At 35.2% G+C, this 24,429-nt stretch overlaps 1 long non-coding RNA gene across 1 annotated transcript; it reads left to right on the top strand.

Annotated features, from left to right (window-relative positions):
* The first annotated feature begins 111 nt into the window (after nucleotides 1-111).
* On the top strand, nucleotides 112-22,937 carry LOC141493719 (uncharacterized). Its single transcript, XR_012470304.1, has 3 exons — nucleotides 112-190; nucleotides 18,625-18,688; nucleotides 22,865-22,937. It is a non-coding gene; the product is annotated as an uncharacterized LOC141493719 (long non-coding RNA).
* Nucleotides 22,938-24,429: the final 1,492 nt, after the last annotated feature.

Genomic DNA, 24,429 nt, shown 5'->3' with positions numbered 1-24,429 from the left:
CGGCCCCCATGTGGCCGAGGCTCGGAGGCGGAAGCGGCCCCGCCCTCTACCTCCAGAGCTCCGCCGCTCAGGCGTGGGGGAGGGGACGGGCTGACGTCAGAGCCGGGGGAGAGGCCGAGCGCCTCGGTTCCCCACCTCTGTCTCGGAGGGCGCCAATGAAAGCGCAGAGAAGAGGATCAAATGAAGACACGTATGAGGCACTCGGCACATCCAAAATATTTTATGATTTATAGTTTATAGTTAACACAAATATATAAAATATATAGAAATATAGAAATATAGAAAATATATAAATATATATTATATATAAATATATAATACATATAATATATATTTAAATATATAATATATAAAATATATAAACACATAACTATATAAGATATATAAATATTTATATAAAATATATAAATATGTCAAATATATAAATATATAATATATAAAATATATGTATATATAATATGTAAAATACAGTTAACACAAATATATAAAATATTAAATTAATTAAAATTAAATTAAATTAATTAAATTAAATTAATATATTAGCAACCACACCCAAGAATGGTCCAAATTGCTTAAAATAAGAGATGCAAAACAAAACAATCCTGAGGCTGCCCCTCCAAGACAGTAAATTGACAAAGATGACAAAATAATATGTGGTTGTTAAGTCAGGGTTGTCTCTGCAAAGATCCAGGAGTGATGTGCCATTTCCTTCTCAAGCTCATTTTACAGAAGAAGAAACCGAGGCAAATAGGCTTAGCTGACCTTCCCAGGGCCACACAGGTCCTCAGTGTCTAAGGTCACTTTTGAAATCAGGTCTTCCCAACTCCGTGTCCAGGGCTTTCTCCTCCCCAGCTTCAGTGTTAGAGAAGTTATGAAAAGGAAGGCGCATCAGCTCCTTGTTGGTGGGGCTATAGATTGGTACAACCATAACAGAAAGCAGTTTGTTTATAATTCTGCAAAGAAAGTAATTAAAGATGCCCTTTTGACTGAGATTCACTGCTTGGACATACACATATGTATACATAAATATATAAATTATAGATATAAATTACATTTATATTATATATACATATATGTGCCTTTATATACATGTATTTGTGTGTATATAGGATGGATATAGATCTAGATTACATGGATATCCTCACTCATATGTGTGCATACTTGCATAAATATGTGAGTAGATATATCCACAGTTACATGGATGTGTATGCATACTTCCATCCCAAGGAAGTCAAGGCCAAAAATAAAAGTCCTATATTTTTGAATGGCAATGAAACAGACAAATGCTCTCAATTAGAGAAAGAATAATGGAATGTGCTATATACATAGATGTAAAAAAATTTCATTTTGCGATAAGAATCAATATGCTGATTATAGAGAATGGGAAGACATGAAATAATACAAAATGTTATAAGTGGAACTAGAAAATTATATATATATAAATATATATATATATATATTTAGAACAATGTAAATGGAAGAGTAACAAAAAATGAAACTGAATATTGTGAAGTTATAATAACCAAGATTGGTCCCATATGTAAATGTACCTGTCTTCTTTAAAGAGGTAGGAAACTATGGGGTATAGAAAGATTATATATACCATCAGAGCTTTTTTAAGGAATATATTGGGAAATAGAAGACATAAAGACAAAAGATAAAAATACATTTTTGAGAAACAGTTTAAATTTTGAATGAATGCATTCCCCTGGCTTCTCTTTTGTCTTTTTAAGTATTTTATGTTGTTTCTATATTTATGTCTAAAGACCTTTTGTTATCTGGGTCACATTTTGTGAAAAGTAAATGAAGATATAGAGTAAAATGTAGTATTCAATTTACCAAACTGAAAAAACTGATAAACTAATATAAGGATTTTCTTTGATTTATTGAAATGTCCACTGTATATCCTTTTTTATTTTTTATCAGGACTTAGCCAGTTTGGAGGTTTACAACTTTAAATATTTCTCAAAAGATTATTTTAATCTTATCATTTAATTTATTATTTTAAATTTTAATAAATTATTTAGCAAATATTTTCATCCATTCATTTCATCATTTAACTCCACTATTCTTTTATGTTGAAGAATAAATTATAATAATTTCTACCAGAAATTAAAATGATAACAATTAACGACCACAACACATTACCCTTCCTTCATCCCCTAGCTTTAAGAATTTTTCTCTGCATGTCCTCTTTGACTGGAATCTCTCCCTACTCTTCTCTGCCTCCTTTCTGACTTCTTTCAGGTGTCAGCTAAGTTCCCTTTCCTGGTCCTTCTGAGAGTGATTTTCTATCTCCAACTTATCCTTTGTGTCTTATTTACACATAGTTATTTACATATTGTTTCATTCATTAGTCTGTGACCTCTTTGAATATGTTTTTTGTTTTGTTTTTCATTTCTTTATATCCTTAGTGCTTAGCATGGTGGCTTATACGTAGAAGGTGCTTCATAAATACTTGTTGACTTACCAGAGATCAAAAGAACCTAAAAAATGACAGTGAACATCTGACTTACCAACAGAGAGCAAAATTTGTCTAAGGCAGCACCTGATTAAAATATAAACTCATTTCTAAAGTAATTTTAAGAAGGATGATGGACAAATATGAGCAGTCTTCACACAAAACAGAGAGAAGCAATGAAGGTTAAAAGCAGTTTAAAGATAGCCTGACAATCTGTCCAAATATATAGTCATTCCAAGGGCATTTCAAGGACAAAAATGGAAAGAGAATTGCAAACAGCAGAAAAATAGAAGAAAAACATTTCAATAAACTGAAATGGACATTTTTTTCTATAAAGGCTGGTGGAAACACCACATTTAGACCTTAACCTTCTAATCTTTGTTTTTCACAGAGGGGTGGTTAAATTATTTAGCCTCCCTGTCTTGTTTTGCTCATCTGTATAATAGGAATAATAATACTGTTAAAGTTGTTTTGAAGATCAAATGATTATACTTGTAAAGCGCTCTACAAACCTTAAATATTAAGGAGCTATATAAAGGCTAGGAATTACTATTAAGAACAAAGACAAGAACAGTTCCAAAATTGAACCAAATACATAAAGAGGAAAAATCCATGCTAGAGGTGATAGAATTATGAAAGTACTGAAGGATTAATGAGTATCTGAAGGTGGGAAAGAGCAAAAACAGAGGTGAAAAAATCTTGGAATTTATTAATACTGAAAAAGTTAAAGAACATTAACAACTACCAAACTAAATATTTCTTCTTACATTTATACAAAATATTTATGATAATTATTCTTAAAGAAATAGAGGACATCTTAGATAAGGGCATTAATAAGGAGAAAGAAATATAACTCCAAGCAATATTCAATACTGGGTCACATCTTTACCATTTCATAATTCATTGAAAGATATGGAGACTATAGAATACCATTTTGATTACCAAATGAACAAAAACTGTATTTACATCAAACCAAACAATACTTGACAGTCTCTTTTATAACAAGATATCTGATTCATACATCAAAATCATTACAGATTCCTTAGAAGATAGTACAGCAGAAATAGTCTTGCTGAATGACCCTCAACTTGAAAATAAATAATAGGAGGGACATAAAACAATATTTCTCTGTGATAAAGGGGATCCTATGAGGAGTGCCAGTCAAAGAAGGATTACATCAAACCCCAAAACATTGCTTAGCCTATTGGAAGAGTCAGTAATCATTCCAAAGAATTTGTCTTCTCCTGCCAACCAGGAAAGACTAAGTGGAAGAAAACAATGTCCCTTGCCCAGATTTCCCATACATTTGAGTGGGCATCCTATAGAATTTGTCTAACAGTGTATATATTTGGGGTAGTCAGTGTATGTTTGGGGTCCAGAGTCGAAAAGAAGAAGGAAAGTGGATAGGATTTCTTTAAGAATATTACAAAGTTCTTTTACAGACCCCACACTTCTCATACAAACTTATTACTTGTGTTGCTATATGACATCAAGATGAACATTACTGGCTCAGACAGAATTTAAATGAGTTGCCCGCAGAGGTAAACAATGATGCATTCAAGTTATAACATGTAACACCAAAGAAGAGACATCATCAAAGACATGAAAAGAAAGCGTGGAAGGATTATAATTTACATTTGTGAGACTGGTAAAATCATTTATGTCAACAAATTAATCAACAAAGATTTCTTAAAGACCTACACTATGCTTGGCATTGAAAAGAGACAAACATGGAGTAGTCTCTGTCCTCTAGGATCTGATATTGTAGGGAGGAGAAATGTGAGAAGTAGAGACAACATATACATGTGAAAATGTTTGTACAATAGATAGTTTTGATGAAGGAACAGTAGCTGGGAGGATCATGAAAATCTTTGTGTAGAAGGTGATCTTTTTTTTGAAGGAAATCAGGAATTCTAAGAAGCAAAAAATGAGGAAGAAGTACCTTTCAGGCATTAAGACAGCCTGTATAAAGGTTCAGACAAAACTTCTCAGAGTTCTTAGGTTTCTGATTTTCAAATATTATGGTATGAATTTGTTTCCAAGTGTTACATATCTGGAGTAAATCTTGGAGTGGGGGTGGGAAAGGCAAAATCAGGACCATAAATGGCAGGACTGTGTTCAGTGAACCAGCTCCCCTGAAACCTCCAAAAATATAGTAAAAATGTAGAAAATTCAGGACAGAAAGGCTTCCTTGTCTGAGAGATATCGATGCAACTCAAAATTCAAAGGGAAAAAAATAGGGTAAAAATTGGGGCACACTAGTATAAATATTTATGTATTCACATTAAATTATAAACATTAGTGAAGCATCACAACATCCCTTTGATGACTAGGTATTATTATCTCTATTATATGTATGGAAGGAACTGAAACACATAGAAATTTAGGTCAAGTATTTTGATCTCTTTGGGAAAAGAGTTCTATATGAATCCAGTAATTATTATTTATTGGTATGTTCCCACAGAATGGGTCATTTGTGGAACTCATGTTTGAGGAGAGAAAAAAGAAACAGTGCTAATGAGAGGCTATGATATACTATTTTTGATTAAAAACCCAGGGAAAGAACTTTTTTGCAAAGTTTAATCATCTTGAATTGTATCGATTCTAACGTTTGAACATATGGAAAAGGAAAATTGTAGTTTCTGCTTGTGTCTATCCAATAGAAAACATCACAACAATTCATGGTTTTCAAAAGATTAATAAGATCAGGATTAGAGATAGGTAAAGGCTGAAGTATGGAAGGCTCATTATGGGACAAATACAATAATTCAAATAAAAAAATGATAAATAACTGCACCTTCTTGCCTGTGATAATGAAGGAAGAGATGAATCCTAAAGTTATTTTGAGGGAAAAATCATCAGAATTTTATGACTGGCTGAATATGGTGTTTGAAAGTTAAGTAAGAATCAAAGATGATTCCAAGGGTTTAAGCTAGGCAATGGAAAATCAATTTTTTTTTTTTAGGTTTTTGCAAGGCAAATGGGGTTAAGTGGCTTGCCCAAGGCCACACAGCTAGGTTATTATTAAGTGACTGAGGCCACATTTGAACTCGGGTATTCGTGACTCCAGGGCCAGTGCTCTATCCACTGCTCCACCTAGCTGCCCCCTCATTTCATTTTAAATCCTAAAACTAAGACATTTGGAACCTTTGTATATGGGAATGTAACCTTTCCTCCACTCCACACACACACACACACACACACATATATAATAAATATGAGGTACTAAGGGGTTTGGGAGAGATGTGGAAAGGCCTCATGTAGGAAATGGCATTAATATTGAGTTCTGAAAGAAATTAAGGATTCTTTGAGACAGAGTTAAGAAGGGAGTCCATTCCAGTCACGATCGTCAACATATTCTAAATCACCAGATATTGAATATTTTTGTAGATATAGGAAAAGAAGGAAGTAAAGTGGATCCATTTGACTTTATATCTATTTAAGTGAATGTGATGGCAGGAGTATGTGAAGGGGGATATCTTGTAGGCAGCTAAGCAGTCTTGTTTGGATATGTAGGCATCAACATAAAAATTATAGTAAAGCTATAGATTAGGATAATACTTTGAAGGAATGAGCATGAAGGAAGAAGAGTAGAGCAGAGGGCTAAGAACTGGAGTTTGTAAGACTTCTCCAGTTAGGAATCAAGAAGATGAATATATAACAGCAGAAGAGAAAGTCAGGAGAGGATGGTATCATGAAAGCAAAAGAATTTCAGAGGAAGTCTAACTGCATACAATTCTGTCCTTCATATCTGTCAAGTAGAATGAGAACTGAAAAGTGGACATTGCTTTTGAACTGAAAGCAGTTCATTGGTAATCTCAGGAAGAAGTCCCAGTGAAGGATATAGATGTGACACAAAAGGCATTGCCAGCAATTATAAAAGAACTGACCAGAGGGAGCAAGTAGTAGTCACTTATTCCACAAGTATAAGGAAGGAATGAGAGAAAAAGGTATTGGAAAAGGCAACATGGAAGGTTTAAGGTTTTCTTTTTTTTCAGTTTAAGGAAGACATATTTGTTTGAAGGGAGAACAGAAAGAGTTAGGAAACATATTAGAACATGCTAAAGTAGTAAGAAGACAAAGAAACAAGTTCTAACTCAATCTCCTTAATAATTTAGAAATGCCTTCCAACCCTCTTTCTGTCCCACCAAAATTTATTTCTAGCTATATATGCATGCATATGCTTATATGTACATACATATAAGAATAGAGGATTTTGATATGCAAAATTGTTTGATCATTTAAACCTCAATTACATATCACTCCATTTTGCTTTCTCTTTACTGTAGTTAAAGAAAATGCTTCCATATTGGCTTCATTGTACATATTAAAAGAAAAGAAAGAAAAGAAATATAAGAAAGGGAAAACTTTCCAAAAGGTACATGAAAAAATCAAAATGCATTTATTAAACTCCTATTAGATCCCAGATACTATGCTATTCCCTACTCTCAAGGAACTTCTATTTAGGCATTGTTGGTTGGTTGGTTGGTTGGTGTCTTTCATTCTTGAGGAAGACCAAAATGGCATCATTATATTGGAGTCAAGGCCAGTGTCTCTGACTGTGACTTATCGGACCACAGGCTGATCACAAGGCTCTACCACAAATTGGGCACCTATAGTCTGCATGAGTATTTGGAATGGAGCTGTCTCTAAATTTGCACATCTCACTTTTTTGGGGGGGGGAATACTGTAATTCTACTTTGCTTATAGAGTATAGCACCTTCTTAGATGTGGGCATACTCTGCTAGGCAGTCTTTTGCCAGTGTCTCCCATGTCACTCAATTGATTCCAAAGTTCCTCAGAGGGACCTTGAGAATGTCCTTGTATTGCTTCTTCTGACCTCCATGTGATCATTTGCCTTGTGTGAATTCTCCATAATATAATCTTTTTGGCAAATGTTCATCTGGTATTCAAACAACATGGTCAACGCATTGGAGTTGTGTTCTCTGTAATAGAATTTTGGCAGTTTAACTAGAGAAGGGACCTCAGTGTCCAGTACCTTGAGTTGCCATGTAATCTTCAGAATCTCTCTAAGATAATTCAAATGGAAGTGATTCAGTTTCCTGGCATGGTGATGGTAAACTCTACAAGTTTCATAGGCAAACAACAGTGAGGTCAGCACAGTGCTCTGTGGACCTTCAGTTTGATAGACCACCTAAAACCTCTTCTCTTCCACACTTTGTTTTGGAGTCCCCCAAACATTGAAGCAGCTCTGGAAATGTGTACATTGACCTCAACATATATTTATACATCCCTGGAAAGTATATACCAAGGTTAGTGAACTCATCCACAGTATTCAAATGGTGCAGCCAATGGTTCCATATATGAATGATGGCATACTTGATTCTAGTTAATGAATGATGCTTAGTGCTTCCCCAGTCATCAGTGGAGCCGTGCTTGTTCCTGTGCTTTTTAGCATAATATTTTATGCAATGTTGTCAGACACCTTCAACGAGGATGAAAATGGTCTCAAGGTCAGATATCACATTGATGGTAAATTATTTGACTTGAAAAGGCTATAAGCCAAGATTAAAGTGGAGGGACTGTTGGCTCATGACCTTTTTGTTCACAGTCTTTGAGGCTAAGAAGCAACAAAGTTTGATTCAATTCTCTACTGTTTGTGCTAATTTTTTTTTAGGGTTTTTTTTTTTGCAAGGTAATGGGGTTAAGTGGCTTGGCCCAAGGTCACATAGCTAAGTAATTATTAAGTGTTTAAGGCTGGATTTGAACTCAGTTACTCCTGACTTCAGGGACAGTGCTCTACCCATGGTGCCACCTAGCTGCCTCTGTTTGTGCTAATTTTGACCTAACAATTAATCCCAATTAAACAGATTCTCCACCAACCAGCACCACAACATTTATGCATGGAATCATTGGGTCAGTGTAATGCAGTAGACAGACTTTTGGCTCTGAATTAATGAGATCCAGGGTTCCAATCTTGTCCAAGTGACCTTGGGCAATATTGTTCAACCTTCCTGATCCTCAGTTTCTTCTTCTACAAAAATGAGGGGATAATATCATTTTCTTTTGTGGATTATGATTCTACATCTAATTGTCATCTCATTTTCACTGACTTAACACATAGAAATTACATAAACACTTATTTAATTTAAGTGAACAAGTTTGCCAAGTAATATTACTACTCAAATATAATTTCAAAGCATTTACATTCAGTAGGTTGAGGTCTGCCAATTTCCACACTTTGTAGTAATAATAAATAATTGTAATATGAAAATTGCTGTATTTGATTATGTAATTTGTCTGTCTGTTGAGATGCCTTATGCCTTGTTGATTATTTTGTATGGTATAATGAAAAAAACAAGTACTGGTTTTGGAATTGGGACTACTGTGTTCAAATTCAGGTTCTAACATTGAGGAGCTGAGTATCAATAGCTGGTCAATATCTGAGCTCTAGTTTTTCTCATCCATAAAATGGGGTTAATAATAAATGTACCAGCAACCTCTGGGGATAATTCAAGCATTTAAATAGTAACCTTAAAGCATAAAATAAATATAAATTATTAACCTCGTGGACTGTGCTGTGCCAATAGCTACGCAGCAAAAACAATTGGATTGAAACAATGAAATTCAAAGCCAATATGGAAGCATTTTCCTTAACTACAGTAAAGGGAAAGCAAACTGGAGTGATATGCAATTGTGGTTTAGATGATGAAACTTAATTTTGCATATCAAAATCCTTTATTCTTCCTTTGATGAAAGGCACAATATATGAGAACATAAGTACAAAGCAATTGAAACTGAATGTAAAATTATAAAGAAAAAGCTTAGCCACAAAGAAGAGATGAGCCTCTTCCCTATCTCCCCACCCTCTTTGCAGAGGATGAGCATCATGCTGTGGATCCTTTAATATAATAGCTGAATTTTCATTTGTGTTGCTCTGTTTTGATGATTTTTTTAAGGTTTTTTTTTTTTTGTAAGGCAATGGGGTTAAGTGGCTTGCCCAAAGCCACACAGCTAGGTAATTATGAAGTGTCTGAGGCTGGATTTGAACTCAGGTACTCCTGACTCCAGGGCCAGTGCTCTGTCCACTGCGCCACCTAGCTGCCCCTGATGATTTTATTTTTTAAAATTCTCCTTTTGAAATAAAAGAAATTTTAAAAAATTCTTTGTTATAAGTTATGGGTCTCTAGGAGCAGAGAAGAGTGGTATATAAATGTGATATAAAAAGAAAATATATAATTAAAACACTATTTTAAAAAATTACAAAAATATAGCATCAAATGGACTTTGAATCTAAAATCAATTACATTTTTCTGGTAAAATGATCTAGGTATTTTTTAAGGTTTTTTCCTGTCTCTAAGATATTTTTTCCTATAGCTATTTTATGATTGTTTAGTCATTTCAGTCATGTCTAACTCTTCTTGACCTCATTTGGTGTTTTCTTGGCAAAGCCATTTCTTTCTCCATTTGCAAAAATGAGGCAAACAGGCTTTAATGACTTGCCCAGAGTCACACAGTTAGTAGTGTCTAAATCTGAATTTGAACTCAGGTCTTCCTGATTCCAGGATTGGGACTGTATTCATGGTATCACCTAGCTGCCCCTTTATGGCTATAGAATGCCTTAATAATTAAATTAAACAGGATTTGGCTTCAATCTCACATCAAAACACTGTTCATCAAATCAAATGAATAATCTTTTTATCACTCATATGTCCATTAAGAGAGCCAAATCAATTTGCAAGTCATCAGTCTTTTACGCATCAGTCTTTTTCACTTCTGCTTCTACTTTAGGTGTACTTGATTGGTCCTTCAGTGATGGAGGTCAGCTCTTCTTTTGAAGTCTTCTTGTGGAGGGACTGGAGGAGATAGGGTTTTACAGGGTTAAAGATTTTTTCTTTAGCCTAGAGGGTATTAGTACATCAAAGAGAGCTTTGACTAATGATTTCTCAGCGATTTAAACTGTCTTGGTACAGAGGCTGTTCATTATTTTTTTTTATCAAGTCAATCATTTCTTTGTCTCAAGCTACTTGAACATGGAACATAATAATCAGACCTTCTTTATTCTATAAGTATCGCCTCCTTCTCTTGTACAAGATTAAAGTCTGTAGATGAAGCCTCAGCCTGACAGATGCACAAGTTTAGTGAAAAGCATTCAGACTACAAATTGTAGTCTGGTAAAGAGCTAAGCTGAACTACATTCATAATTAGGGACTTCTTTATATGGGCAGGAGTCATATAACTGTAGGATATGACTTCAAGTGAGGAGTTTGCAATGGGAAAGTCTCTCCTTTCCATCACGAGCTCCAAACTCCCAAATATCCTTTCTACCTATTTACCAATGACTGAATTTTCTTAAAATAAGGGTTAAAGCCTCTTCTTCCATTTTTAGAGATAAGACATGATAGGAAAATACCCAGGATGAAGGTGATAAGATGACTTGTATTTACACTAAAGTGAATTTGACAAATATAGAATTAAAGACTTTTGGGACACCCTGTATATATAGTCCTTTCCAGTCTGTTTTTGAGAACATATTTCAGTTATATCACCTAGGTCTGAAATACCAAATGTGAAAAGAGTTATATTGACTTATATTTATTTTAAAGTACAGTGGATTTATATATGATTCTTTCTAGATTATTTTGGGTTTTTTTTTTCTTTTAACAGGGTGGATGGCAGATAGCAAGGTTGCTAAAGAAAAAAGTAATGCGCCATCAGCTACTTGAGGAAAGAGCTTTTCTTTCTCTAGAAAACCCCATAGGAAAAGTAGAAGGGTCAGAATGGAGTGGCTCATAGAAGCCAAAACTTTGAAATTTTGTCTACAGCTGGCCCTAAGAACTATTCAATAATGTCTAAAAGAAAGTATAATTGAATTTTTGTTCTGAATGAACTGGTTGCTTGAACTGTCATGATTAACTCAACCAGTGACTGGAATAAGGAAACCAGACTCTTTTGTTTAATTCTTACTGGAATAGGTTAACTTCATTCTCTCAAAAGCCATAGATCTTGACCTTGGCAAGTTATTTCCAGAATGCATGTCATTAGTCAAAACAAAGATTAGGCAAGACAGTGTGTGTAAAATAGCGTTAATTTATCATTACTATGGATTCAAGGATGTTTCCTGTGATGATGAAGCAATCTTATTATGTGGAAATTCAAAGAGAAATATATTACTGTCATATAAGGGAGTTAGGAAAATCTCATTTAATCCAACCTTTACTATGCCCAATTGAATATAAACTATTACAGGGAAGGGACTGTTTTGTTTTTGAAATAATAACTAGTATTTGTATAGTGTTTTTAAGTTTGCAAAGTACTTAACATGAAAAATTTCCTTTGATCCTCTAATATTCCTATGAGGTTGTTTTGCTATCATCCACATTTTACAGCTGAACAGACTGAGGCTGGGAAATTTTGAATAACTTGATCAGGGTCTAGGGTAGGATTTGAACCCAGATTCCTTCTTACTCCAAGGCCAACACATTAATCACTATGTAATATAGCTGTTTTTCACTTTTATATTTTTGGAACTTAGAATGGTATCTGTTTCATAGCAAGTGCTCAATAAAACATTTATTGAACGAATGCAAATATATATATTATATGCTAGGTGTTGGGGGGCATAAAGATGAGTGAGTTTTAGTCTCTACTTTCAAGAAGTTTATAATTTTATGAGAAAATAAGCTAAGTGCACAAATAACTATGATGCTAATTAGAGTATGATAAATAACCACAGGTGACACCTTTATTTGGTTAAAGAAAATTAATTTCTGGTTTTCCCATTGTTACAATTCTGCATAAAAGAAAGTATAGGAACACAATAGAAAGATGTATATTCTTTTAAAAGCTTATAGTTTATTGATGTTCATTTCTTTCTCTTTGTCCTCTTGCCAGATGTGACCAGATGCCATAACTTCTCTCTTGAGTGCTTTCTTTTCATGGCCAGCATCATTATCTTGCTCAGGCAATGTTTGTTCATTCATAATTTGGAGGTTACATTATAGATGGCTGGTATTTTCAGAAATGAAATAGTGCAATGTTTTATTCAGTGGACTTGGAGGTGGGATTTTATGTGCCAGGGGCAAGAGGAAGGAAATGAATATTCACAATTAAATTTTCATGCATCACTGTATGGAGCATTGAAATAAATATCCATCAGCAATAAATGGATACATGTCAGGGATCAGAGGAAGGAAATAGAATATCCATGATAACATTTATATTCCCCCTTTTTATGCATTATTGTTTATGGCACTGAAATAAATATCCATTAGTGAAATGACTTTTTAGTGGATACATGCCAGAGTTGATAAGGGACTATTTATGCATTATAAAATCCAATAAAAAAAGCTTATTCTACATCAGAATCTCTTTCCTCCCAGCTCATTCATCTCTAATTCAGGCCAAATGGTGTTGACGAAGGTAGCTTCATCCCAATACACTTTCCATCATTTTGTTCTTTAATACCAAATGGTTCCTTTCTTATAAAAACTAGTCTTCCTTTCAAGAATCAAAGAGTTTAGGGGTGGCTAGGTGGCTAGGTGGCGTAGTAGATAAAGCACCGGCCTTGGAGTCAGGAGTACCTGGGTTCAAATCCAGTCTCAGACACTTAATAATTACCTAGCTGTGTGGCCTTGGGCAAGCCACTTAACCCCATTTGCCTTGCAAAAACCTTTAAAAAAAAGAACCAAAGAGTTTAAAAAATGAAAGATCAAGTCCATGCCAATCCTCCTCACCTCCTACCATTTTACAGAAGAGAAAATAAAGATTCAGAGAATCAGAAGGAAGTATATACTTTAACTTCTCAACATTTGTCCTTTTCTGCTTCTGGTTATCATATGTTTCATTCCTGATTTTTTTTTTCTCTAATTCATACATTCATGATGTCTTCTGTCAATTCTTCTTTGACTTTGCTTTTTCTTCATTAGGGAAATGGAAAGAGGCCCAGATTTGAAATTAGATAAACTGATTTAAAGTCCTGGCTCATCTGGATGACCTTAGTTATCACATCATTTTCTGAAATCTCAATTTACTCATTGTTAGATTATATGCTCTTCAAGTTTCCTTTCAGATATAAAATTTTATATTCATACACATCAACTTTCATACTCTTCTTTTCTCATCATCAGTGGTATGTTGGAACTAATTAGTATTAAAGCCAACTGTTAACATTTTCAGTGTCAGTATTTACTTCTCAAAATCATTAAATGCAACAAATCAGAGCTTGATTTATTGTCCTGTTGATTTTATAGACTTAAGAAAATGATTGGAAAAATGTTATAAATCAGATTAAATTTAACTGTGTCTTATTGGAGAATTGACAATTAAACTTTTACCAGTATATTCCTGCTAATAATTCTGATGAATGTCACAATGTTGGTATTGGTTGGCCTTGTCATGGCATCGTGTCCCTGATGCATGGTCTCCCTTGAGAATGAAGGACAAACATCATCATTAGCTAGCCTGCAGAATGTAAAACAATGTTAGGACATTCTGATTTAATTTGTAACTGGGACTGTATCTACCTGATGCCCAAATATCTGGATTTTAAACATGATTTTGAAATTTCTTCTCTAGGATAATAAGCATCTAGATGATTTTTAGCAGAGACTACAAAATTTTCTATTCTCTGGGCAATGGGGGAATGTTTTGTCTCAAGACTTCTTGGGTTCCCCCAAGAAAAGTATCCCCAGATAATTTAAATAATTTACTTTAGGGGGAATGAGTCTGTATGAATAATAAAGAAGGGAGGACCTGAGTCTCTGCTTAGCTTCTAGGTCTAGACCCATGAACAGGTAAAAATATAAAGAAAGAGAACATTAGACTATGAATCTAATGGTGACTCAACCTAATATCAGAAATAAAATTCTATTGGAAATATGGGGGCAAAGTTTAATACTGACTCCTGGAAAAACTCTTCTATTGAGGACAGAAGTCAAGGGAAATGTAGTAGAAGGGAATGCTTTAGAGGCAAGCTTGTATTTTGCTATATTTTGAGTTGTAACAGGGTATGCCATAATGGGAACTCTGAAATGCTTTTCTTTTATGAAGCTCATGATGAAGGGTTGATGCCCTGGGAAAGAGTATGGACAATGCCAATTTCTTCAAACTGAACAGAAATTGAATGTGAAGTGATAGGAATACTATAACTGTATAGAATGGGAAAAGACTAGTGACATCTACTGGGAGTTAAGAAGAACCGCACTCATATTGTTGCGCTAATTGGTCCAGCCAGTGAGACATTGGAATGGATGTCTAGTCAGTCATATGAAGACCCTCTGCTACTCTAGAGGGAAATTTTCTTAGAGCTCTACACAGTATTAAATTGTAAGTGATTGAGTCTATTCAACCCTCTTGAAGACAGTTACTCAGATTCATATTGTTGACTATGATGAAAATATCATTTGTTTGATTTATTAATGAACATAGTTATTCCTTCAGTTTTGTGAGCACTGTGAGTTCAAAGTAAGAGAAAACATATTGCTGGTAGCATAGTGATTAATAAGTCATTAATTAATTGATTGATGTTATATGGTAGAATATGAATCCTTATCTCCCTGGGAGAAATCACCCAGAGTGATGGAAAATCTTCCTAAAGTAAAATAACTTTTGACACCATAGTTATATTTCAAGATATCCCGAAGGCTGGTTGCATTTGTTGTTTTCACCTGGATCTTTGGCAAGAAAGATTGTTGATGTTTATCCTTCATTTTCAAAGAGGACCAGTGACATTATGGGGTGATGTCTTGACTCACTCACAGCTTAGATTTAGGTGAGGCAGAATTGCACAAAGTTATTAGCCTCACTCTCTCCCAGTTATCCAAGTCCAGTGGCAAGACAAAAGTCAAGATGATTGGTAATGGTGTGGGATACAGGGAATGATCTTGGTGTCTTCAATATCTGACCAAGCTCTAAGTGCCCCACAGGGTCTGCTTCAACCATCTTCATGGCCATTAGAATAAATAGTTCTCATCCCTCCATTCTGCTACCCATATTTGGGGTAAAGATCCCCTCCTAATTTACTGAAGACTTTGAGGTCTAGCTATTATCCTCAACCTGGTTCAGCCTATATGCTGAGATAGCTTTTCTAGAATGTGGCTGCTGAACATGCTCTGTTTGACCCCACAGAATAGAACAAAGAGGGAGAGTTAAGTTTGAGGTCAATTGCAGACTTTTTTATCCATGAAAGATCCAAAAGTTGAATGAACTTCCTTGGAATATGGGAGGCTCCTCCTTGCTGCATGTATTCAGTCAAACACTGGTACTTATGTGGAAAAGATCCTTGTTCAGCTAAATATTGTTCTAAATTACCATAGAAGATCCTTCTAACTTTGAAATTGTGTGGTTTTATTTATTTTTTATTTCACCATTAGGATATTATTGGTCTAGGGAATGCACAAAGAGGAAACTCCCTTGACAAATGTAGACTGGCATCTATTTTGATTCTGCTAGTCTTAGAGAAATACCAAGAAAATGAAGAGACTTTTTCAAGGTCTCACAATTAGTTTATGTCAAAGGCAGGACTTGAAGCCAGAGCCCCTGACTCCAAAGCTGACTCTCTACTATGCTACAATTTCCTCTTAGACTTTTATTGTTCTTATTATATCAAAAATTCTATAAACATATTCTGAATACAGGTTAGATATCATCATCTAATCACATCTGTAAAGGAGATATATTACATTTTTAGTCTAAGACATGACTGGAATGCTTGAGAATTCCATCCTAATTACAAGACTTGCAGGATGAAGGAATTTGCATCTTTAGGCCAAAGACTGAAAGCCATAAAGAAGATTTCAATAGTGAGTCCCAACTGGTAACACTGGTATTTGGTGCTGAGGACCTTTTGCTATGTCCCATGTGACTAAAATATTGGAGTACTGGGGTACATTTTTAGGGCCTCTAAGAGAATCTGATATATCAATATCCCAGGCTTCTCTGTCACCTTCAGACCAGGCTTCTGAGAAGATGGGTTATTTTTAGTCTGAGGATCTTGAGATCTTGCTGGTTTAGAGAAGACTCAACATTCACTACCACTGATAAGCAGTAATAGCCTCAGGTTGTAGCCATCAGTGTGTGATGCAAGGTTGTTTTCTCAGGGCAAGTGATTGGAGCATTTACCAACACTGGGAGCCAGGTAACAAGGCTCACTGTAGGTGTGACTGTGGGTATTTGGAAGGATGCAGGGGTAACAAGGTACAGGGTACAGTATAGTCCAGGAAGAAGAGAGACCAGCATTAGCAAATGTGAATAAGGAAGAAAATAGTGTCACCTTTCCCAGATTCCAAATTTTCTTCCTTCAATGCAGGAGATAGAGCATTTCTAGAGAAGACATTTTAATTTTATCCTGTGTGTGGATCACACATACTTCCATCTTGGCAAATCTTGAAGAAAAAAATCTTGCTTGACACTTATTTAGAAAAACCAAGTCAAAGGTTTTATTTGAAACAGAGATGTAGCTTTAACAGCAGAAGGAAAAACGCAGAGGTGGGATGTGGGTTTGTTTTGAGTTGCTTGGGGCATTCTCAGTTGTTAGAGAAGAGACCTATCCTGGAAAGTGAAAAAATGCACATAAAAATACAGATCCTGGGATGGCTAGGTGGTACAGTGGATAGAGCACCGGCCCTGGAGTCAGGAGTACCTGAGTTCAAATGTGACCTCAGACACTTAATAATTACCTGGGTTGTGTGGCCTTAGGCAAGCCACTTAACCCTAAAAATCTAAAAAAAAAAATACAGATTGTTATGACCAGTACAAATCTACTTACACCTCTGTTACTCATTTCAGATACTTGGCAGAGATGTAGTGTAAGAGTATTTCTAGCATCAAGATTGAAGAAGGAAACAGGTCTGAATAGCTTCATCTAGCCAACCTTGATTACAAAATCTCTTTATAATCAAATTAACACTTCCCTCATAATTTCTGCCCAAATGTTTATTGAATGAATGAATGAAGCAAACCAGATTAAATGAAATTTTTGAAGGGCAGAAAGGTAGAAACCCATGATGCCTGCAATGGTGAAGTGAGGAGAATGGTTCTCTATTACTACTCTCAACTACTATGCAGGGGTATTTAAGAAAGTACCATTTGCCATACTACTTGTATTTGATGCAAGAAATAGAGGACCACAAGATATAATGTTACAATAGAAGAGAAATTAGAGTCAAAATGTGACTTCTGGTGCTTTATTTATGTCTCTAGGATAATATTGTCTAGCTACAGAATAATAAAAACAAACAAACAAACAAAAAATTTTGGAGAAGGAATGAAGAGATATGCATAGCTATAAGTTAGTAATATTGAGTTAAATCTTGAAAATTTACAGTATAATTAAATTTACTGAATTGTTGGAGGCAGAAATTCAGTCCAAAATCAAAAGGTCTAAAATTTTTTTTAGTTTTATTAGACAGATTTGTAATCTCTGAAGAGTTATACTACAGAAATAGAGAAACCAATATTTAAAGATTTTAAATTGCATTTATGACTAAAAGCATTAGTCACAGAATATTGTACTCTAGTTTTAATATAATTGAATTAGATCAATTAATCCCTTATTTTGAGTGAAAGGTAACATTTAAGTCTACAGGATCATTTTATTTTATTTTATTTTTTATTTTTAGGGGTTTTTTTCAAGGCAATGGGGTTAAGTGACTTGCCCAAGGCCACACAGCTAGGTAATTATTAAGTGTCTGAGGCCGGATTTGAACTCAGGTACTCCTGATTCCAGGGTTGGTGCTATATCCACTGAGCCACCTAGCCACCCCTTGCAGGATCATTTTAAAGAAAATTACTACTCACTTCTACTTTATAATCCCTTTGCTTCTAAAAATTCTGATTCTATCTTTATGTGTCTTCTAAATAATGGGAGTAGAGAGCTCCTTAATGACTATTAATAGATAATATTATAGGGCTTTAAGGTTTGCAAAGAACTTTACATAAATTATCTTATTTGATCCTTTTAACCTTATTTGATCCTCATTGTAGTATACTTCATATATTTCATGGTTCATCATGTTTAACATCATCTTGCCAGTACAATTTTTAAAAAAACTGGACTATTCTGTTATAAATGACAATGGTTAAAATGGAGAATTCACATTCAATAAGAATTTATGAACTGAGCATTGCTAGGCAGTGAAGAGTTAGGTTCATATTCTCTCTACTGGGAAGACAGATATTGCAATCTGATCTGACTTTCACAGGTCAAGAGACAGAGTGGACATACATATCCTGGTAAATCAGTGATTCAAGCAAAGACTCAAGCAGGTAAATAAAAAGCTGGACTGAGCTCAAATCCAGATGTTCACAGAGACAAATGCTACAGAAGGTAAGGCAGGAGTTAGAAACTCAGTCCAAAATCAAAAGGTTTTTAAATTTGAGAGAAATTCAAATAGAATGAAATCAGAGAAATGCCACAAAAAAGAGAAAATATTTGACATCAATGTTTATTAATTGACCCGAAATAGTATGGTGGAACACAAGACATATATACCTTTCTTCCTTAGCTGTCTGAGAGCAGATCTGGTCCCAGACAAATAATACATTAGACCCTTACAAACTATTGGGAAAAATTCTAGTCTTTCATGTTTATTAATGCTTCCATTTCTTCTACCTCCTACATCTAATGAGTTACAAGTTTTATGACTTGTACCTGCCCACTCTCTCTTGTATTGTTTCCTTTTTCAGGAAAGATAACAGCTAGGACATCAAGCATAGGTAATGATTTTTTAGCCATGAAAGAAAAAGAATCATCCCACACTCTGTTCAGGTTGCTGCAAAATTATTCTTGCTCTTTGGAAGATCCAAAGTCTTCTGTCATTCTTTTTTATAATAGAAGTTGGTCAGTGTTTTGGGGAAAAAGTAGTTTATCTCATCCAATTACCTACTTTCCTTGGATAAGAGACCTTGTAGATTTGTCTAAACAGACTTTCATAATTGTAATAAGTATTAGTCATTTTGCCTTGTCTCCTTTCATTGAACAGGAATGTTTTCCATAATAAATCCTATCAGTCGCATTTCAAACATCCACCTTTTCTCCTTGAATTGATTCCTCTTTTTGTTTACCCCTCCCTCTCCTTTGAAATGTTTTACATATCTTTAGTAGTTTGCTCAGAATGCTCCAGATTGGCCTGACAGATTATAGAAACCAAACCTATACCTAAGAGTCTTGAATCTGTTCCTTAACATACTGATAAATATCTTTACTTTCAGTTGAACCTTTTACCTTTGACCCAGGGTCATCAGAGCTCCACTATGATAGCTATGCATCTCCCAAGTCACAGAGAAAATTTTCCTGCTCCGTGAAGGTGGGGTGAATTTCTGATAAATTTTTCTAGTTTCTTCTATCAAGGTGATGAGATTAAAAATTATAAACCTTTGGGGGCACTTAAAGGGCACCAATCTGTCCATGATAATTTAGTCATGTAGCCACCAAATTGATGAGCTGATTAAAGTTCAAAAAGCATGATGTCTCTTCCTCTTTCTTTGCTGACTGTGTTCAAGTGAAGAAACAAGGACTGTTGCAGGTCTTTTGTGGCCCTGCTAGGATGGCTACTGTGTGGTCTGTGAGTCTATGGCCCTGCTGTTGCTTCTGTATTTCTTGTGTCTATTCTTCATGCCTTTAATTGAAGGTATATTAGAGATGATAATCTTGTAAGCAACAAAAGGTCAGATTAACCAATAGTAAAGAAAAATTAAATGAATAAAAAAGCTATTATTAAACATTTACCATTTATACTATGTTCTGAGAAAATAGAAAATAAATAACAGGCAAGACAGTCTCTGCTCACATTTTAATAGGGGAGACAATACATACCATATTTCCCCATTTATATGACACACTTTAATTCTGAGGTCCAAAATTTGAAAAAAAAATGTATTACATATAGTTATTGAACTCAAGTTTTATTCATCATTATTCATCATTCCTGTCAAAACTTCCATCCATGAGCTCATCCTCATCTGCCTTTGATGATGAATCACTGTCTTAGAAGAGGCTTTGACTGCTCTCCTACCCTTGCTCTGGTGTGTACTTGACCACAAGCACCTCCTGGGTAAGTCTGGTAGGTGGATGCCCACTTAGTCCATTCCATTTCATGAACCTGAAGCACTAACTGTATCCTCCTTTGAAATCAGTCACTTATTTTTCATCAGCAATTCTTCTGGCCTCCTGCTGAACCATCTTTGTGGCCAGAGGAAACCCAATGGCCCTTGGCTCTTCCATCCTTCTCTCTAACTCAGGCCATTTGGCTGCCTTTGCCTCTCATGGCCTTCTTCTGCCAGGATGTTTTCAGTAGGGTTTCTTCCAATAGCTAGTCTCGGATTGTTTTCTCAGTTGGAGGAGGACCAAACTGACATTCAGCAGCATGATTTCCATTCACTTTTGTAAACTGTATCACTTTGAATTCAGCACTGAATGAAAATCTTTTCTGAGCCATTTCTGGATAGATAGAATGTGGCAAAACATCACCTAATATACTGATAACAAAGACAAAAGGAGGGCAAAGATAACAAGCTGAAAAAGAAGGAAATGCAAATAAAAAAATCTACAACCATTGTATAAAAGTCCTAGTTTTTAGATGCCAAATTATTTGAAAAAGGGGTACATCTCATACATGGGGAAATACAGTATGTTTTGGAGGAAAAAGAGGAATTAAGACAATTTGCAACATCTGCTTGCTTACCATCTAGTCACTGACTCTTGTATCTCAAGGTTCTGAGCTATCTCCATCAGGACCTTAGGAGAGATGCACCGCCTCCTGTCTCTTCTTCAGGGGGTCTGGTTTCTTCAGCTGGGCTGGCTTGCTTGCCTTTTATATAGCAATTGGTCAGCACTTAAAGTAAGGACTCATCAAATGAGTTATCTTCTTGAAGAGGACCATGACATCAGGAAGGTGATTCAATGACATGCACACAAACTCAATTTGAGTGAGGGGAGTGCTTAGCAATATCACCAGCCTCACTTTTTCCCTCAGGAGATATCTGAGTCCAATGGCCAGATATGGATCAAAATGACTGGAAATATCTCTAGATATGAGGCAATTGAGCAATGCCCAAGGTCTCATAGTTGGAAAGTATCTGAGGTTGAATTTGAACTCAGATCTTCCTGACTTCAGGGCTAGTATTCTATCACCTGTGCCATCTAGCTGCCCAACTGTTATCCAAGATATCCCTTGCCATTCTTTCCTGCCTCATAGTTGCCCAGCATCTGGTTTTGCTACTCTCAAGAGTTTCCTATTCTATAAGTTAAACCTTGTTTTGCTGTTGGGGTTGTTGTTATTTGTACTAATATATTAAGTTTGGTCTTGAGATAAAGCTTAGTTTTTTTTTTGGGTTACATTCTGAGTGTATTTGCTATAAATAAGTAGACCAAAAATGAAATCTGACCCCATTTGCCTTAAATGTAACTTTTCTTTTTGTTTTTTTTTTTAGTTACACTCTTTTTTTTTTTTGCAAGTGGCTTGCCCAAGGCCACACAGCTAGGTAATTGTTAAGTGTCTAAGGCTGGATTTGAACTCAAGTACTCCACCTAGTTCCCTCATTAGTTAGGCTCTTGAACTCTATAAGAACTCCCTTGTGTTAAGGACTCCTTTTCCAAGAACATTGTGAGTTTGGATAAATGACCAACTGCAAGTCAAACAAATGAGAGGAGCCTCATTTATATATGGAATTTGATCATCTTACAAGATAGACAGTAGGATGAGGAGGTGTGACTTCTCTGCCCTCTCTTCCTCAACCAATGATAATACCCAAAGATCTCTAGACACAGATCTAGACCAGTTTAAATATCAGAAAACTCAGAATAAAAATGAAGACACGAGGCTCAAAGATAAGGCCCCCCCCCAAAAGGGATTTTAGTATCAGAAATAAATAATTAAGCCTTTAAAGCTATCTACTTATAAACCTTACACAGACATTGGTGTTCATGTTAGTGCTTGTTGTGTTTTGGAAGATGGATTAGGATCCTCTAACACTCCCTTGGAAGCATTAAAAGGGGCTTTTAAGCAGCTGCATTCTCTGCATTCAGTATTCTCCTGAGATCTGGTCAGCTGTGTCTTAGCCTTCACCATACCTCACTTTGATATATGAGTTGGATGAAAAGCCATTCTTTCACTTGACTGATGTGTCTATAGATTTACAGCATAATGAACTGAATAATTGGGAATAGGCATGAAAAACTGATCACCTTTTTGATGCCAAGTTAGTAGTCACCCAAACTATAAACCAACTGAACATATGACCATCTGGCATAATTATTTTCTCACTTGGAATTAAGGAAAAAAATGAAACCAAGTATCAATAAAGCTATGGTTAGGTAACAGAATAATGCTAAATAAGGAAAAGTATATATAGAAAAGATCTCTGTTAATAATCTCCATATTGTGTAGAATTTGTAGTAATGAAAGATACCAAAAATAACATTTGTTTCATATTTCATTTCAGAAGCAACCTGTTTCTTTTCAGATCTTTGGCAGGTACTATGTAAATGACAACTGATCCTGAAATTTTAAATGCAATAAAAGGTAGAGAGCAAATATGTTTTGAGACTTCTTAACATTGTCTCATTTTTCAAATTAGTAGATCTGTAGTTAGTAATTAAATGGTACCCTGATATTTAGGGAAGAGTATTAGAATAGAAATAAGAGACCCAATTTCTAGTTCTGCCACTAGCTTGCTACATGAACTGAGGCAAGACATTTAATTTTTCTGTTTTCTATATCTACAATGATCTCTGAGGTTTCTTCTAGTTATAAACTCCCATGATTGTATTAATGAGTGGGGACAAGAAATCATTCTTCCCTTGAATCCTAGGAAAGGCCTCAGTTTGCTTCTTTTCATACCCTCCCTGAATATGGCTAGTTTATGATATGTGTCTTGTAAGTTATTGCTGTTTCTCTCAGTTCTTTTAAAGTTACTGCTAGAAAATGATGGTCCTTATAGGAAGGATTGTTGCTATTTCATTATAAAAGAATCTTTTCTTTTAAAGTTTCGACTCTGAGGCTATGACAACTAGTCAGTGAGTGTTCATTGAGCAGTCACTGTAAACCAGTATAGAGCACTGGCCCTGCTTCCACATATGTGGGAAATGTTTTTCTTCTCCCCTTTTATCCTAACCATTTCCAATCCTATTTAAACCAATGGCACCAGCAAGAACAAGACACAACAGAGATGCCAAAAAATGTTTGACAAGTATATTCTCCATACCTTCCAGAAGGGAAAGTCAGTAGCTTTCTTGCCCTGTAACTGGCTGTGAACTGGTACTGGGTGGGGATACCAACTTCTTTCCCATAGAGGTTGTTTTCTAGGATAACAACTTCAAGCCTAGAATGGAAGCAGGCTCCCTCTCAAGTCTCTTGAGTTTACCTGTGTGGCAGTTGGTCAGCAATTGATGTTGTCGATGGTAAGGAAAATGGTGCAGTCAAAAATACCATTTATTAATAAGAGCATTTAGAGAACTTCACTATTTATAAAAAATCTCTTCTGCTTCAACTGGTCATCTTTTGTGGCACTTCGGAAAACCTTATTGAATACCTTTTATTGCAAAAATATTATTTTGTTTTTTTCTTTTGGTGTGTAAAGTTCCCTAAATTCTTGAAAGCTATGTCAGTATATGCACAAAGGTTCTATTCATCTGAAAAGACTTTGTGTATGGTCCAAGTGATAGACCATGTCCACTGTGTGAGTACAAGATCATCCAAGTGTTGATTGATAGGCTCATTTTTGGTAAATTGACCCTTGAATAAGGAATTTTTCTGGACATGCTTGCCTATGAAACAGGTAGAAACAGAAAATGTATTTGATATGGTACAGCAAAAACAAAACATATCCTTATATGATTTCTCCTCCCAGAAACCTCCCATTTATATTAGTTTCATTCAAAATTTTTTGAAAGATGCAACCACAAAGGCAACTTTGCTCAAAGACTCTCTTAATATCTATGTCAAATGAAGCATAAAAATATGCTCATTAATCATTTATTTTCATTTCCTTAAGCAGGAAATGACACT

This window comes from Macrotis lagotis, chromosome 7 (genome assembly GCF_037893015.1).
Source record: "Macrotis lagotis isolate mMagLag1 chromosome 7, bilby.v1.9.chrom.fasta, whole genome shotgun sequence".
NCBI lineage: Eukaryota > Metazoa > Chordata > Mammalia > Peramelemorphia > Peramelidae > Macrotis > Macrotis lagotis.
The sequence above is the reverse complement of the archived record's forward strand: the minus strand, read 5'-3'. Positions and strand labels throughout refer to the sequence as shown.